The sequence below is a fragment of the Mandrillus leucophaeus genome, unplaced genomic scaffold, assembly GCF_000951045.1.
Source record: "Mandrillus leucophaeus isolate KB7577 unplaced genomic scaffold, Mleu.le_1.0 Scaffold197, whole genome shotgun sequence".
NCBI lineage: Eukaryota > Metazoa > Chordata > Mammalia > Primates > Cercopithecidae > Mandrillus > Mandrillus leucophaeus.
Genome location: NW_012101998.1, coordinates 2,504,933 through 2,521,617, shown reverse-complemented (window position 1 = coordinate 2,521,617; position 16,685 = coordinate 2,504,933). Strand labels below are relative to the sequence as shown.

Here is a 16,685-nt window from a genome sequence, read left to right as displayed (position 1 = left end):
TCCAGGCTGGGAACGGGGAGAGCCAGGGCCTTCCTAGTCCAGGATCTGGAGCTGACAAGCTGTGTTTGCCTGGACAAGTTGCCAGCCCTCTCTGGCTGCAGTTTATTTTTCTCACTTGTACAAAGGTTGGGTGAATGATGTCTGAGTGCCCTTTTAGATCTGATTTGATGGTTGCAGAAATCTAGGCAGTTAAAAGCTGCATTATCAAGGGCAGCCTCAACGGGGAAAGAAGTTACAAGGGTGATGTGTGTTTGTGCACCAATTGTATAGACACAAACTGTGGAAGCCATTATATCCCCCTCTTGCTGCATCCCTGGGTCACTATGCCTAACCAAGAGCTTGAGGAATTATTGCAGAAAATGTAAAAATAGGTGGTAAGATGGGAACAAGTGAATCCTAAGTGTCAGACAGTGCTGTCAGAGTACATTGAAATGCAGGATGGTTTTAAAGAAATAAGAGCTACCTCTGAGTAGACTCACATCGACCATCAAAGTGGGGCTTGGGAGCGTGGGGAGCAGGCTGGGAAAAGGGTCATCCTAAAGCCTACAGTGCACTTGAGATACACCTTACATGGTCACCTGTTATCCTGAAATAGCAGGGGTCATGGCTTAAAATGGATTAGAACCCATCAAGTATGTATTCTGCCCGGAATGGGCTCAAGGTGCTATTCTGAGGCTCTTGGTGGCCACAGAGGATAGGATGACTGCATGGTGCAGTGGAAACACCCTGAGGTCTTGGAATTAGGCAGGTGTGGGTTAAACTCCAGTTGTACTTCAAACTCTCGTGTGTGTCTCTGGGTGAGTATTTAACCCTGGTGAGCCCTAGTCTCCCCTCCTGTGAAACAGGGAAATGCCATCCAATGGTTATGATGAGTATCAATGAGCTCACCTAGGCACAAAATGTGGCATAGTTCCTGGCACACAATAAGTACTAAAGACACAGGCTTTCTCTTTGATCTGAAATAAGTATCAGCAGCCAGCCCCAGAAAGTAAATTAATAAACACTTGAAAAGCCTCAGGTTATGAGCATTTTCCTGCATTAATGAGGAAACTTTAAACCTAACTGCAGTTTGCAGCCATCTCAGAAACTTTATTATCACCAGTCACATGACCATTTACCAGTGGGGAGTTTTTTGGCGGGTGACTGGAGGGAAGAACTTTCATTCCTTCTTCCAGGGCTATAAGAGAAAAACAGGTATAGTGAGGATAATATCTCCAGTTAAGGAAAGAAAGGAATGAATTTTTCCTCTTCCCCCTTCTTAGTCATTGTTACGGTTCAGCTTTGGGTCTGTTCTGCTCCCTAACTGAAGGGGAAAGTTATCTACTGAGTAACCTCACGAGAAATGCAGGAATTATTTAAGAAAGCCAAAGTTCTTGAAAGACCAGGAGTATTGTCTAGCCAGGGGTTGGGAAACCTTCTGTAAAAGGCCAGATGGTTTTAGGTTTTACAGACCATGTGGTCTCAGTAGTAACTACTCAACCCTGCCATTATAGCACAAAAGCAACCACAGACAACACACACATGAACGGGTGTGGCTGTGTTCCAATAAAACTTTATTTGTAAAAACAGGCAGGCGGCCAGATTTGACAGCAGTTTGCCAGCCCCTGGTCTAGAGACTTCTCAATCATCCTTCAATCCACTGCAATCTTTTGACCTCTCTGCTCTACTGCAAGGGCTCTGGAAAGGTCACCAATGGCCCCTGTGTCACAAAATTCAAAAGATAATCATTTAGCACTTATTTACTTCTCTGTAACCATGTCCTCCTTTTCTTTTAATATTGTGGTAACAAATAGACAACATAAATTTATCATGCTGACCATTACTAAGTATACAATTGAGTGGCATTAAGTATATTCACAATGTTGTGCAGCCATCACCACTATTCATTTCTAGAACTTTTTCATTATCCCAAACAGAAACTCTGTATTCATTGAACACTACCTCTCCATTTCCCCTCCTCCAAGCCCTTGGCAACCTCTATGCTACTCTCTGTCTCCATGAGTTTTCCTGGTCTAGGTACTTCATATAAGTGGAATCATACACTACAGTATTTGTCCGTTTGTGTCTGACTTATTTCACATAGCATGTTCCCAAGGCTCATCCACTCTGTAACAGGTATCAAAATTTCATTCTTTTATAAGGTTAAACAATATTCCATTATATGGATATACCACATTTTGTTTATTCATCCATCTGGTAGAAACTTGGATTGTTTCTACCATTTGGCTATTATGCATAATGCTGCTATGAACATGGGTGTACAAGTATCTATTTGAATCCCTGCTTTTAATTATTTTGGATATATATCTAGGAGGAGAATCACTGAATCATATGGTAATTCTATGTTTAACTTTTTGAGAAGCTACCAAACTGTTCTCCATAGTGGCGGCACCATTTTACATTCTCACCAGCAATGCACGAAGTTTCAATTTCCCTACCTCCTGACAACACTTATTATTTGCCACTTTTTTGACAATAACCATCTTAATGGGTATGAAATGTATGTCCTCCTGTTTGAACCACTCTCTTCCCATAGCTTCCAGGGCTATGGCTCTAGATTTCCTTTGCCTCTAATTAGCCAACATTCGTTGAGCACTATGAGCCCAGTATTATTAAAATTATTTTAAAAACTTTTAAAATAGATTCATGTAACCATGATAACAGGCTTATTAAATAATTTGCTCCATGTCACACAACAGTAGGTGGCAGTTGGCATTCTGACCCTAAAAGCCTTTGTCCAGAGCCTGACTCTTAATGACAGCATTGCCTTGTCACCATTTCTCTGGACTCCTTGACACACCCTGGGCCTAGCTCCTAAATTCCTATATTCTAGGCCCTGTCTCCTCTCTATCTGTCCTTGTTGGGCCATCTTATCATTCCAGTGGCCCCAACCCTTTGCACATCCATGACTCTTTTTTTATTTTTATTTTTTGAGATGGAGTTTTGCTCTTGTTGCCCAGCTGGAGTGCAATGGTGCAATCTCAGCTCACAGCAACCTCCGCCTCCCGGGTTCAAACGATTCTCCTGCCTCAGCCTCCCAAGTAGCTGGGATTACAGGCTTGCACTACCACGCCTGGCTAATTTTGTATATTTTAGTAGAGATGGGGTTTCTCCATGTTGATCAGGCTGTTCTCAAACTCCTGACCTCAGGTGATCCACCTGCCTCAGCCTCCCAAAGTGCTGGGATTACAGGTGTGAGCCACTGCCCCCGGCCCACATCCATGACTCTCTATAATCATCTGTAGCCAGGTCTCCCTCCTGACCTGTAGGTCGATGTACCCAGTTGCCTAATGGATACTTGCATTCCTCAAATGTACTCCAAATTCAACAGGTCTAAAACCGAGCTAGTGTTTTCCTGAAACCTGTTCTTCCTCCTGTTTCCTCCATCTCAATAAATAACATCATTATCTATATAATTCCCAGGGGCTGACAACAGCCCACTCCCTCACTTTTTCATCCAAACCATCACTGGGTCTGATTGAGTTTCCTTCTAGAGGGCTCCCCAGCAGGTCTATGGCCCCATATTCCTGCTGCCCTGTTCCCATCGAGCCCTCCATCATCTCCTCTTGACTTTACGTAGCAACCTTCTTGTTCTGTTCTTTTCTCCTTCCAGCCCTCTTTCCCAGTGCAGCCACTGGGATCTTCTAAAATGTGATTCCAATCATGTCACTCTCCTGATTTTTTTTCTAACTTTTTGTTTTGAAATAACTTCAGATTTACAGAATAGTTGCAAAGACAGCACAGAATATCATGGCATCTCTTCACATTGTTAACATCTCACATGACTATGATACATTTATGAAAACTAAGATGTTAACATTGGCACAATAATATTAACTAAACTACAGACTCATATTTCCCCAGTTTTTCTCCAAAATGTACTTTTTCTATTCCAGGACCCAATCCAGGAGACCACAATTACATTTAGTCATCACATTTCTGTGGTCTCTCCTGGTCTGTGACCGTTTCTCAGCCTTTCTTTGTTTTTCATGACCTTGATGCTCTTGAAGACTACTCGTCAGGTATTTTTTAGTTTGTCCTTCAATTTGTTTTTTTCTTTTCTTTTCTTTTCTTTTTTTTGAGATGGAGTCTCGCTCTGTTGCCCAGGCTGGAGTACAGTGGCGGGATCTTGGCTCACTGCAAGCTCCACCTCCCAGGTTCATGCCATTCTCCTGCCTCAGCCTCCTGAGTAGCTGGGACTACAGGTGCTTGCCACCATGCCCACCTAATTTTTTTGTATTTTTAGTAGAGACGGGGTTTCACTGTGTTAGCCAGGATGGTCTAGATCTCCTGACCTCGTGATCCGCCTGCCTCGGCCTCCCCAGCCTCCCAAAGTGTGAGCCACCATGCCTGGCCCAATTTGTTTTTTTTCTAACTTTTTTTCATGATTAGACAGGGGTTAATGGGTTTTTATGAAGAATACTACAGAAGCAAAATGCCCTTCTTATCACATTCGTCAGGGGTATTCTATTCCAATATGACTTATCACTGATAATGTTCACCTTGACCATGTGGTTCAGGTGGTATCTGCCAGGTTTCTTCACTGTAGAGGTAGTATTTTTCCTTTTCTATATCCTGTTCATTAGAAATGAATCAGTAAATCCCATAGAATTAAGCTCTCCTTCCTGGAGGGGGAGTATCAAAGAATATTTGAACATGTGTTAAGACCATCACAAATTCATAAATATTTTAGAGGAGATAATTTGAGGCTATGCAAATATCCTGTTTTCTCTGCTAATTTTAACACTCATCTGTAGATTTTGCCTGCAGCAATTATTACTGCAGTGTTCTAACAGTGATTTTCTGTTTCTCTCATCCCTTCTACATTTAATCAGAATTCAGCAGTATGATTTGTCCCTCCTCTTCCATATATTTATTAATTCAAACATTTATTTATACTCCTCTGCTCCCTAAAATCTTTTGACGGGTGTCCTTTGGGATGAAGTCCAAATCCCTTCATACGACAATTACAAGACTGTTTGCAATACATTCTCTTCCTGCCCTTCCAGCCTCCTCCTCCGGTCTTGTGTTCACACACACTTCATTCTCCAGCCATCTTAAGCCACAAGAAATTATCTCAAATGCCAAATGTGTCCTTGTGCCCCATACCTTCTTTCCTGGTACTCCCGTTCTCTAGAAAGTCACTCCCCCATCCTCACTGAGCTAGCTCCTGTTGCTCTTTGTCTCTAAAAATGTAGCCCAAATTGTTCATAAGCATCAAATATTGGACACCACTAAATGCCCATCAATAGGGACTAATTGAATAATTTGTGACCTCCATAAAACGAGGTACCCTGGAGCAACAACAAAAAAATTGAGTTTGCTTCCTATGTAATGATATGAAATATATCCAAGATTAAGTGAAAAAAGTAAGATGCACAGAGGTGTGATTACCATCCTATTATTTGCATATGCATGTTTATAATTGCTTGTCTATGTGTTATCTGTGGAAAAACACACTTGAGACTACTAATAATGGCTACCTCTAGGGAGGGAAACTGAGTAGCTTCAGGACAGAAATGAGAGGAAAATTTATTATTACACATCTGTGCTGTCTCATACTGCAGCCACTTACCCACACACAAATACTGAGTACTGGAAATGTGGCTATTCCAAGTTGTAATATCCTGTAAGTGTAAAATGCACTTCATACAATTTGAAAACTTGGTATAAACAAAAGAATGTAAAATATCTCATTCATATATTTTTATGTTGATTTGATGTTGAAATAATATTTTGAATATGTTGGGTTAAATAAATTATAGTATTAAAATTAATTTCATTTGTTTCATTTTACTTTTTAAAATGTGGCTATTAGAAAAATAGCCACACTGGTGGACAGCTTTTCTATATTCCCTTTCATACTTACTGAACTGTCAAACATGTGAATGTATTGCTATTCAAAAAGTAAATAAAATGAGACCAGGCGCAGTGGCTCATGCTGGTAATCCCAGCACTTTGGGAGGCTGAGGTGAGTGGATCACTTGAGGTCAGGAGTTCTAGACCAGCCTGGCCAACATGGTGAAACCCCATCTCTACTAAAAATACAAAAATTAGCTAACTGTGGTGGCATGCGCCTGTAATCCCAGCTACTTGGGAGGCTGAGGCAGAGGTAGAGGTTGCAGTGAGCCAAGATCCCGCCACTGCACTCCAGCCTAGGTGACAGAGACTTGTCTCAAAAAAAAAAAAAAAAAAAAAGTAGGCAGGGCACGGTGGCTCACACCTGTAATCCCAGCACTTTGGGAGGCCGACGCAGGCAGATCATGAGGTCAAGTGTTCAAGACCAGCCTGACAAACATGGTGAAATCCCGTCTCTACTAAAAATACAAAAGTTAGCTGGGCGTGGTAGTGCACACCTGTAATCCCAGCTATTCGGGGGGCTGAGGCAGGAGAATCACTTGAACCCAGGAGGTAGAGGTTGCAGTGAGCCAAGATCCCGCCACTGCACTCCAGCCTGGGTGACAAAGCTAGACTTCATCCCCCCACCCAAAAAAAGAAAAAAAGTAAAGAAAATGAAATAATGGTCATAATAATAGTTAAGAATAGAAATGAACACATGCACAAGTTCTCTTTGCTCCCAATGATTCACTTAAATGTCACTTTTTCTAGGAGTTATATCTCATCAGTCTCCCTGTCAAGCTCAGGGCAGTGCCCTGACTTCTGTCCCCAGCCATCCTCTGATTATCTCCAGTGTAATATTTATCATGATGTGTTATAATTGTTAATAAATGCATTGTCTTCATCAATACAGAATGAGTCCGCCATACAAGAAATGTGTCTTTTTCTCTGTGGCCCCAAGAGTCAGCACACAGATAGCCTGATTCAGTGAATGCCAGACAAGAGAATGGATGCAAAGGTGGGCTTTACAGCAAACTCTTATCTGCTTATGACGGGAGGTCTTCTCATGGTTCGTCTTAGATACCAGAAAACGGAAAACACAGAGGCTAAATTCCCAGAAGGTATATTCCTCAAGGAAATTCAAATAATTTCAACCTAAGTTTTGCGTGACCTAAAAAGAGAAAATGTTAGTGGTAGAAATGAGAGTATCAAAAAATAGGGAAAATGAATATATGATACCTAAAACCACACATTTCACGTAAAATATAATTGTGCACTACCTCTAACTAATAAAGAAGAGTAAACCATAGCAGATATCGCCTCTAAGGCTATTTTACTTTCTGCAAAGAATGTGTATTCCTTTATGAAGGAAGAAGGAAGATGCAGGTTTCTCCACAGAGGTCCATGTCGTACGGCTTAAGTGTTCAAACTACGTTTATTTCTTTACATATGCTGGCATTGTGTGGAATAGGTGGAAAAAGTCTCCTGTCAAGAAAGCAGCTGGCTATCAGTCAGGGAGCTGGCCATGCAGGAAAGGAGAAGCAGAAGCAGGTGTTAGTAATTAACTCTCCCTTTGTATGAACCAAGAAGCCATTAAAGAGCCACAGAGGTGGGAAATGAGGAAAGCGAAGAAGAGATCTCTGCTGCATTTCCGGTGATTGCTCTCCCTTCTCTTTAAAGATAAGGACAATCATGAGACTCTACAACAAGGGAAGTCGCTGGATCTTTACCCTTCTCTGATTTCTGTCTGAAAGGGGCCAAAGCCTGGCTGATCAGCACTTGTAACTATCAGGGCAGCCATGCAGTTAGGTTGAGCACTTTGCAGGTTCACTGAAAGGAGAATGATGTTACTTGGCTCAACTGGGTTCAGGGATTTAAAGTCGGGCCGGGAGAAGGGCCAGAGACACAATCAGGGAGATGCTAAAAAAAAAAAAAACCATACAGGCCCATCCTAACTCTTACAGTACACAGGGGAGCTAGTTCAGACAATGCATCAGAACCGTTCTCATGTTGACCGTATTCTTTGTTTCAAGTATTTGCTCTAAGGCAGAGGTTCTCAACGGTGGTCCCTGGATCAGCAGCAACAGGGAACTTGTTTTAAAATGCAACTATCAGGCCTCATCCCAGACTTATCAATTAGGAACTCAGGGGGTTAAGGCCATCGATTTGTGTTATAACAAGCCCCATGGATGCCTGCTGGTTTGGGAACCACTGCTTTAAGCAATACTTATCTGTCTAGTAAACCTTAATTCAAACTGCATAAACGTAAAGTATTATTTTATGAAATCTTATTTTCTTACAAAAAGTAACTGTCAGATACTAAAACATAGCACGAAGCCGTAATAATGAAAACAGTGGCAAAAACAACCAGTGACGGAAGAGACAGATCATTCACCTGACTAAACATGTAGAGGGATTTCGTGTGCAATCAATGAGTCACTTCAAATCATCAAGGAAAGGAAGGCAAAGGGTTAGGAATGTGGCCAACCACTTGAATAGTAAAGTTATTTCTCCAGTTTATATCAATGACAAACTGCGAGTGGATTATAGGTTTTATGTAAACAACAGAAGTATGAAAACAGTAAAAGGAAATGGGTCTATATTTCTATATTCTTAGTGTGGGGAAGGATTTTTAAGCAGAGCTATAATGAAGACAAAAATCACAAAAGAAAATATTTATATATTTGTATATATATTTTAAAATTCTGTAAGTTGAAAATACCATAAACAGAATTAAAAGACAAATAGGCGGGGCACGGTGGCTCACGTCTGTAATCCCGGCACTTTAGAAGGCCAAGGTAGATGGATCAGTTGAGGTCAGGAGTTCAAGACCAGCCTGAACATGATGAAACCTCATCTCTACTAAAAATACAAAAATTAGCCGGGCACGGTGGCATGTGCCTGTAAACCCAGCTACTTGGGAGGGTGAGGCATGAAAATCACTTCAACCTAGGAGGCAGTTGCAGTGAGCCAAGAACACGTGATCGTGATTGCACTCCAGCCTAGGCCAGAGTGAGACTCTGTCCCAGGGGAAAAAAAAAAAAAACAAAGAAAAAAAAGCCAAATACACAGTAGAGAATGTATTTCACTTGTCCATTCACTGAAAATATCAGTACTTATCATCTGCTTAAACCAGGAAAAAAGAGACTCAATTCTTATAATTATGGAGCTTTTGGTCTGGTGCAGGATGCCGACATTAATGAAACCCAACAAATACAATTAGAATTGCAATGTGAAAAGAATTACAAAAAAAGGATATATGGTAGTATAGGAAGATTGTCCTCATTAGAGAGATTGGCTTGTGAGAGGAGCAATAATGGCCTTCCTGATGACCTGAGAGGAAGGAGGTGTGGCTGAACAGAAGCAACCAAGGGGGAGTCAGCCCAGCCTCAGATGGGCTGAGGACAAAGGGAGGGGCCATGATGCAGAGACTTTGTCTTTCTCTTAATGAGAATCTACTTTAAGGGCAAGGGCAGCAGTAATAGGACCAGGTTTGCAGTTTGCAAGGGCTACTTCTGTTGTATGGCAAAGGGATTAGAGGCAGGCAAGAATGGAAGCTGGAAGACCAGTTAAAAGATTATGGCTATAGTCTAGATGAAAAGGGCTAAGAGCTTAAACCGGGATGATGGAAAGAAGTGAATGATCTCAAAGATAACTGACAACGTTTATAGGGGGAAAGGGCTCAGGTCTACAATGTATTTTTAAAAACACAAAACCCTTAAAGAAAGACAAGATTAACAGTGAAAGGTTGGACTCAATGTCTAACCATAGGGGAGGTCCTAGATACACTATAGTATACCCAAAAAGTGAACTCCTATCCAGTCCTTTAGAGTGACCATGTCATTGACTGCTGATACTGACAACATTTTGATGTACATTTTAAGACAGAAGTAGGCTACATCAATAAGGGAAGAATAGTCTTTTCCACAAATGGTGTCAGGATAAGTTGATATCTACATGCAAAAGAATGAAGATAGACCCTTACCTCATCCCCCCCCACACACAAATTAACTCAAAACACATCAAAGATTCTACATCATGGTCACTATAATTATTAATAATATATTATACACTTGGAAACTGCTAAGAGAGTAGATTTTAAGTGTTCTTATAATACATACGTGAATTAGCTTGATTTACCCAGTCACATTGTGTACATAAACCCAAAACATCATGTGGTACACCATAAAGACATACAATTTTTACTTGTCCATTAAAAAAATAAATCATAGATCATGGTAGGCAGAATAATGTCTCCACCAAGATGTCCACGTCCTAATCCCTGAAATTTGTGAATATGTTACATTACCTAGCAAAGGAAAAACAAGGTGGCAGATGGAATTAACATGGTTAATCTGATGACTTTAAAACACAGAGATTATTTTAGATTATCAAGGTAGGCACAATTAATCACAAGGGTCCTTAAATGTGGAAAGGCCAGGCAGAGGAGGGAGGGTTGTGAGAAGAACTCAACCTGCCATTGCAGGCTTTGAAGATGAAGGGGAGCTGGGAACCAAGGAACACGGCAGTCTCCAGAAGCTGGAAAGAGCCAGAAGTAGGAATCCTTTCCTAGAGCCTCCATAGGGACTGCGGCTTTGCCAACACCTTGATTGCAGTCTACTGAGACCCATTTTGGACTTCTGATCTCTGGAACTGGAAGATAATAAATTTGTGATCTGATGCCACCAATTTGTTAATTTGTTATAAAAGCCGTAGGACACTAATATATAGACCTGAGTATAAGAGCTAAGATTTTAAAACTCCTAGAAGAAAACACAGGAGTAACTTCATGAGCTTGAGTTAGGTGATGGTTTTATAGGTGTAACACCAAAAGCACAAGTGAGAAAGGAAAAACCAAATAAATGGGACTTTATCAAAATCGAAGACCCTGGTGCTGCTAATGATACTATCAAGTTGGTGAAAAGGCAATCCACAGAATGGGAGAGAAAAAAACGTACAAATCATGTCTGATAAGAGACTTGTATCAGAACCTATAAAGTATTCTTATACTTTAATAATAAATGAAAACTCAATTAAAAATGGGCAAAAGGTTTGAATAGACATTTCTCCAGGAAAAAACATACAAATGGTCAACAAGCAAAGAAAAAGATGCTCAAAATCAAGAGTCATTAGGGAAATGCAAATCAAAACCACTAATCAAATACATAGGTGATAACAAATATTGGCAAGGGTGTGGATAAGCTGGAACTGTTATATACTACTGGTGGTCACGTAAAATGGTGCGGCTGCCTTGGAAAAGTCTGCAGCTGTATCAAAAAGTTAAATGTAGAATTACCATATGACCCAGTAATTCCAATTTTAGATATGTACCTAAGAGAAATGACAACATATGTTCACATGTTCACAGCAGCATTATTCATAATAGCCCAAGCCCTAAAGTGGACATAACTCAAATGTCCATCACCTAATGAATAGATACATATAAAATATGGTACATCGGCACTACAGAATATAGTTTGGCAATACAAAGAAATGAAGTATTGATACATGCTACAAAATGGATGATCCGTGAAAAGATATCTTAAACGAAGGAAGTCAGTCACAAAAGACCATTTGTTGAATGATTCCATTTATATGAAATGTCCAGAATAGGCAAATGTATAGAGACAGAGAGTAGATTAGTTGTTTCACAGGCCCGAGGAGGGTGAGCAGAAACGGGGAGTGACTGCTAATGGGTATAGGATTACTTTTGGGAGTGATGAAAATGTTCTAAAGTTGTATTATGGTGAGAGTTGCACAACCCTATGAAGATAAATATACTAAAAAAAAGGAAATCAGTGAATTGGATGATGTATAAATTATACACGCTTTTTTGTTTTGTTTTGTTTTGTTTTTTTGAGATGGAGTCTTGCTCTGTCACCCAGGCTGGAGTGTAGAGAACAATCTTGGCTCACTGCAACCCTTGCCTCCCGGGTTCAAGTGATTCTCGTACCTCAAACACATACCCACCACCAGACCTGGCTAATTTTTGTATCTTTAGTAGAGACAGGGTTTCACCATGTTTGCCAGGCTGGTCTTGAACTCCTGACCTCAGGTGATCTGCCCGCCTAGGCCTACCAAAGTGCTGGGATTACAAGCATGAGCCACTAAGCCTGGCCATAAATTATATCTTAATATGCTGTTTTTAAAAAGTAAGCCATAAAATACCATCCTTAATATAATTTTATTTTGAGCAAACATAAAAAGTGAGTATCACATTCTTTTAATTTTGTTATTTTCTAATTGTTTTTACAGTGAGCAGAAAAATATAGTAAGAAAACAAAAATTATTCTCATTTGGAAAAATAGTGAAATGATAAAAACGGGAATAACTATGAATAGGCAGTTCACAAATGAAGATACACAAATGCAATATGAGACTCTAATACGAAAAACAATTTAACATTAATAGTAACCAAAGATACACAAAATCAAATAACATGTTGCTACGTTCACCTGAAAAATAATTTTTATGAAGGATAAATGCCCATTACAATACCAAGTTTTCATCTTGGTATTGTTCACAATGGTGAAAAATCTTAAATAATGTAAACGTTTAATCACAAGGTCTGAATTAAATACGTCTTACTGCATGTTCTGGGATATTATTTGATTATAAAACTATGGTGTTGTAATATTTAGTGACACTGATTGGTGTTTGCTGTATTGATGTTACAATTTACTAAGTGAAAAAAAAGTTACAAAAGGGGATTTCGAGGATGAAACCATTTTCATTACACACAGAAAAAGTGATCAGAAGGCTATTATCCAGCATGGTAATGCTGGTTATCTCTGCACAGTGATTTTTATTTTCTCCCATTTGTGAATCTATATTTTCTAGTGTTCCCACCACAAACACACAATACTTACGTAACAAGAAGGAGTAACGAAGTTTATTTTGATCCTGTTCAGATTACTGGGGATTTGCCTCACTGGCAACCCAGCTCAGCCAAAAGATGCAAAAGCTCCATCTAGAGGTTATTTTTATCAAACTGCAGGCACCTGATCCCAGAAACCCAGGGAAGACTCAACTGCTCAGCAAATACAACTCATATCTCAGAAGGCACACACATGGTAAGTGAATATCTCAGAAGGACTGGCTTTCTTTCCATGACCAAAGGTATTCATTCTGTGTCTAAATGGAAAACTTTATAACTCCCACCAGTGGAGCTGAGAATATATTACCAGTGGGAAAATGACAGAGTCAACCAACTCGTTGGTTTTCTTCTAAGGGTCTTCAACACACTCATTCTCTAATCTTAATTTTACTTAATTAAATATAATTTTCTGCTTCGAATAGAACAGAGATGATTATTACTTTCTGAAAAAAGAAAGAAAATGGCTTTGCATGTGTTAAGAGATTTGTCAAACATCTGTATTATAAACAGCCAGCACCAAACACTCTAGTGGAAGAGTTTAATAAATATGGGGCAAGATAAATGCTTCATTAAGTAATTCCACCCTGGCTGGACGTGGTGGCTCACATCTGTAATCCCAGCAGTTTGGCAGGCCGAGGCAGGCAGATCACGAGGTCAAGAGATCGAGACCATCCTGGCCAACATGGTGAAACCTTGTATCTACTAAAAATACAAAAAAAAATTGCTGGGCATGGCAGCATGTGCCTGTAATCCCAGCTACTCGGGAGGCTGGGGCAAGAATCACTTGAACCCAGGAGGCAGACGTTGCAGTGAGACAAGATGGCACCACTGTACTCCAGCCTGGTGACAGAGTGAGACTCCGTCACACACACACACACACGCGCGCGCACACACACACACACACACACACAATTCCACCGTTCCTTGTTTCAGGCAGTGCTAAGGGTTTAGTGTCGGCATTGCTGATGGCTGTGACCCTTCTGGGTCATGTCTCTCTTCCTGCCTCGCTCCTTCTAGGCCAAGGCTATAGAATAAGCACCAAAGGTCCCAGTGAACACCGGTGCATGTCTACTCATGGCAGACCAACCCAACAATGTAACCTTACTTACTCCTCAGCATGGCTTGGACCTGTATTTTAGGCTGCAGGACTTACAGGAATTGCTGAGGACTTGGAGAAAATACTGGAAAATACTGGAAAAACTGATCTTGCAGTAAAAGCTTAAGACTGGGGTTATGGGTGAGCTGCAAAAGGGGAACATGAAAAGGGGGTTGGTGGTTTTCAAGTTCACAAGGGATTCTTCCACCCAGAATTCCTCCACCCACAATTCAGGCATCTTCTGCCTAGTTTCTGCATCTCTTATTTGGCAGCTGGAAAATATCAGGGAAACTAACTCAGAACAAAGAGCAAATTAAGTGATAACTGGATTGAAGAGTTACCTCCTCCTGCATTTCAACAAAAGAATAACATTTAATGAGTGCTTGATTTGTGCCACTAGGCACTGTGTTAAGATATCATGAATGTATTCTCTCATTTAAATAACATGCCAAGTGGACAGGTCAGATCAAGGCTTGGAAAGGTTAAGTGACTTGTTCATGATCACATGACAAGTCTGCAGCAAAGCAGGGATTCAGACCCAGGGGATCTGTCTCCACAGCCGAGGCGCTCAACCATAATGCAGTAGAAGAGTCTTGCTGACCGTATTTTTGAAGTATGTCTTTAATTCATCCACTTCTTTCCATTTTCATGTGTCCACAAATTCAAGGCATCGCACCTCCTGGGATTTTTTCAGTTGCCTTCTAACTGATCTCTGGGCTTCTACCTTGTCTATTTCCAACACAATTTCTACATCTTGAGTAGAGTGATATTTTAAAACAAGAGCGGAAACAGGTCATTCCTTTATTACTTCATGGGTTTCCTATTGCCTGTAGGATGAATGAAGAAGTCCTTAGGTCTGAATTTAAGAAGTCGTTAGCCAGGCCCAGAAGCCCAGCAGGATCTAGCCCCATCCCACACTCCCCGCCCCCTTCCTTATGACCGTCTGGTCTCCCTCTAGCTCCTAGCTCCTTCCTGCCCCAAATGTTCACTCCTTTTTTCCTATGGCTCTAAACTCATCCCTTCTTTTGCCTGGCCAAGGACTATTCTTCAGGTCTCAGATAGAAGCACATTCTTCCAGAGAGGCATTCTGACTCAAAATCTAAGTTAGCACCTCTGCCCCTATCCCTTTCAATGCCCCCGCCCCCATTTAATTTCTCTCTAAGCCCCTGTACTTCACCTTCTAGACCCCTTTCCTCATCCACAACACAGATTTCTCATGTAATAATTTCTTCAAGTAGACAATAAGGTTCCTGAAGGCAGAGGTAAAGATTTTTTTGTTTTTTTCGGGGGCTTGGCACACAGTAGGTGTCAACGCATGTCTATCTGGTGACCACATGAGTGAAAGACAGCAAATGCTCCATTAATCCAAAGGGATACATCTCTTCAGGGTGAAATTCCTTAATCAAGGCAAACTGGATGAGGAGATACTTTGGGGAGAGATCCTTTCTAAAATTCCTCAAATCACTGACATGTCAGCTGATACCATATCAAACAGATGTGTATATTACCGTCTTTGTGCTGGGTAATGAATGATTGGGCCTTTTAAATATGCGGGCATGTCATATTTAGCTCCAAATAAGTAGTGTGTCATAAAAACTCACACCCGAAAACCACTGCTTGGCCTCCTCAATGAAGAATCGCTAAAGTTACATCTGACTCTGGCTATCCTGTCCTGCTTCAATCTCTGATCTTTACCTCCTTCCTCCCCGCTTTCTCCCAGCCACAGGAGCCGAGCTGGCAAGAAGTGTAGCAGCACCGTACTGAACTGGGGAGTTCTGACTGCTGCTAACCTCAACTTGCTGGAACCAGCCCCAATCTTGGCACTGAGTGTGCTGGCCCCCGAGCTGCTGTAACTGCCATTCGGCTGGTAGTCTTCTCCGCTGGAGTGTGTTCCAGCTTGCACACAGAACTCGTTCATTTTCCAATAATAATTTCTACCAGGGGTGTTTCATTTTCTTCCCCCAATAAAAAGGATTAGAAGAAGATAGCTTTGAAGGCTGCAACTACCAGCAAAAAAAGTGGCAAGAAGAAATCAATAAAAATTGTAGAAGTAGTTACCTTAACAGAAGCACTGCCACCTAGCACCATTCCATGTTGGGATAAGCAGCCACAGATAATTTACAAGTCTCCGCGGGTGATCATTCATGTTCATAAGCATGACTCCCGAGCAAATCCCAACAAACCAGGTCATTAAGAAAGGGTAGGGTTTTAATATTTATTATGTCAGGCATTAGGCTGGGAGGTAGCTATGATCCCCATTTAATTCTCAAATCCTATAGATAAAGTATCCTTCATTTTACAGTTGATGAAGCTGAAGGCTAGAAAAGGTAAAACTATTTTCAGTACACTTTGTCCAAGAAAACATAAAATTATATAGGATACTTTAGACAAATCTTCGGTGATTGTCTAATTTCTGGATTTCCGACTATTTAGAAAAAAATTACTTTTATTTCTTCTGTCTTTACTAAGCTTCCCCTTCTCAACCTAGCACCTGGCACCAGGAGTGTTTAATCTGATTGAAAACACAATAAGTGTAGTTAATCACTAACCCCAGCTTTCAACTGAGACTGTTAGGTAAAAAATCAAATAGACTTCCTGCTGACTGAGAACCTCATTCCATCTTTCTTATGATCAATATACACAGCATATTTTGAATAGATAAGTAATTATGAAATTTGTTTTCCCACAGTAACAAAACAGAAAATGTTCAGAAGGTGGTCAAGTGCTATCATAAAAGGGGAAAGTTTAAAAAACTCACCTCCTGTTTCATCAAGTTTATTTGTTAAGGCAAAGCTAGCTGCTATAACAGATGAACCTTGACAACTCCTCCATGGCTTAACACGAAGAGCTTATTTCTTGCTAGGGTAAAACTCA

General features: G+C 40.7%; 1 protein-coding gene across 1 annotated transcript in view; it reads right to left on the bottom strand.

The window, feature by feature from the left end:
- The window catches only part of THSD4 (thrombospondin, type I, domain containing 4), a 723,953-nt gene that overhangs the window by 241,328 nt on the left and 465,940 nt on the right, over positions 1-16,685 (bottom strand). The gene's annotated exons all lie outside the window — the stretch shown is intronic.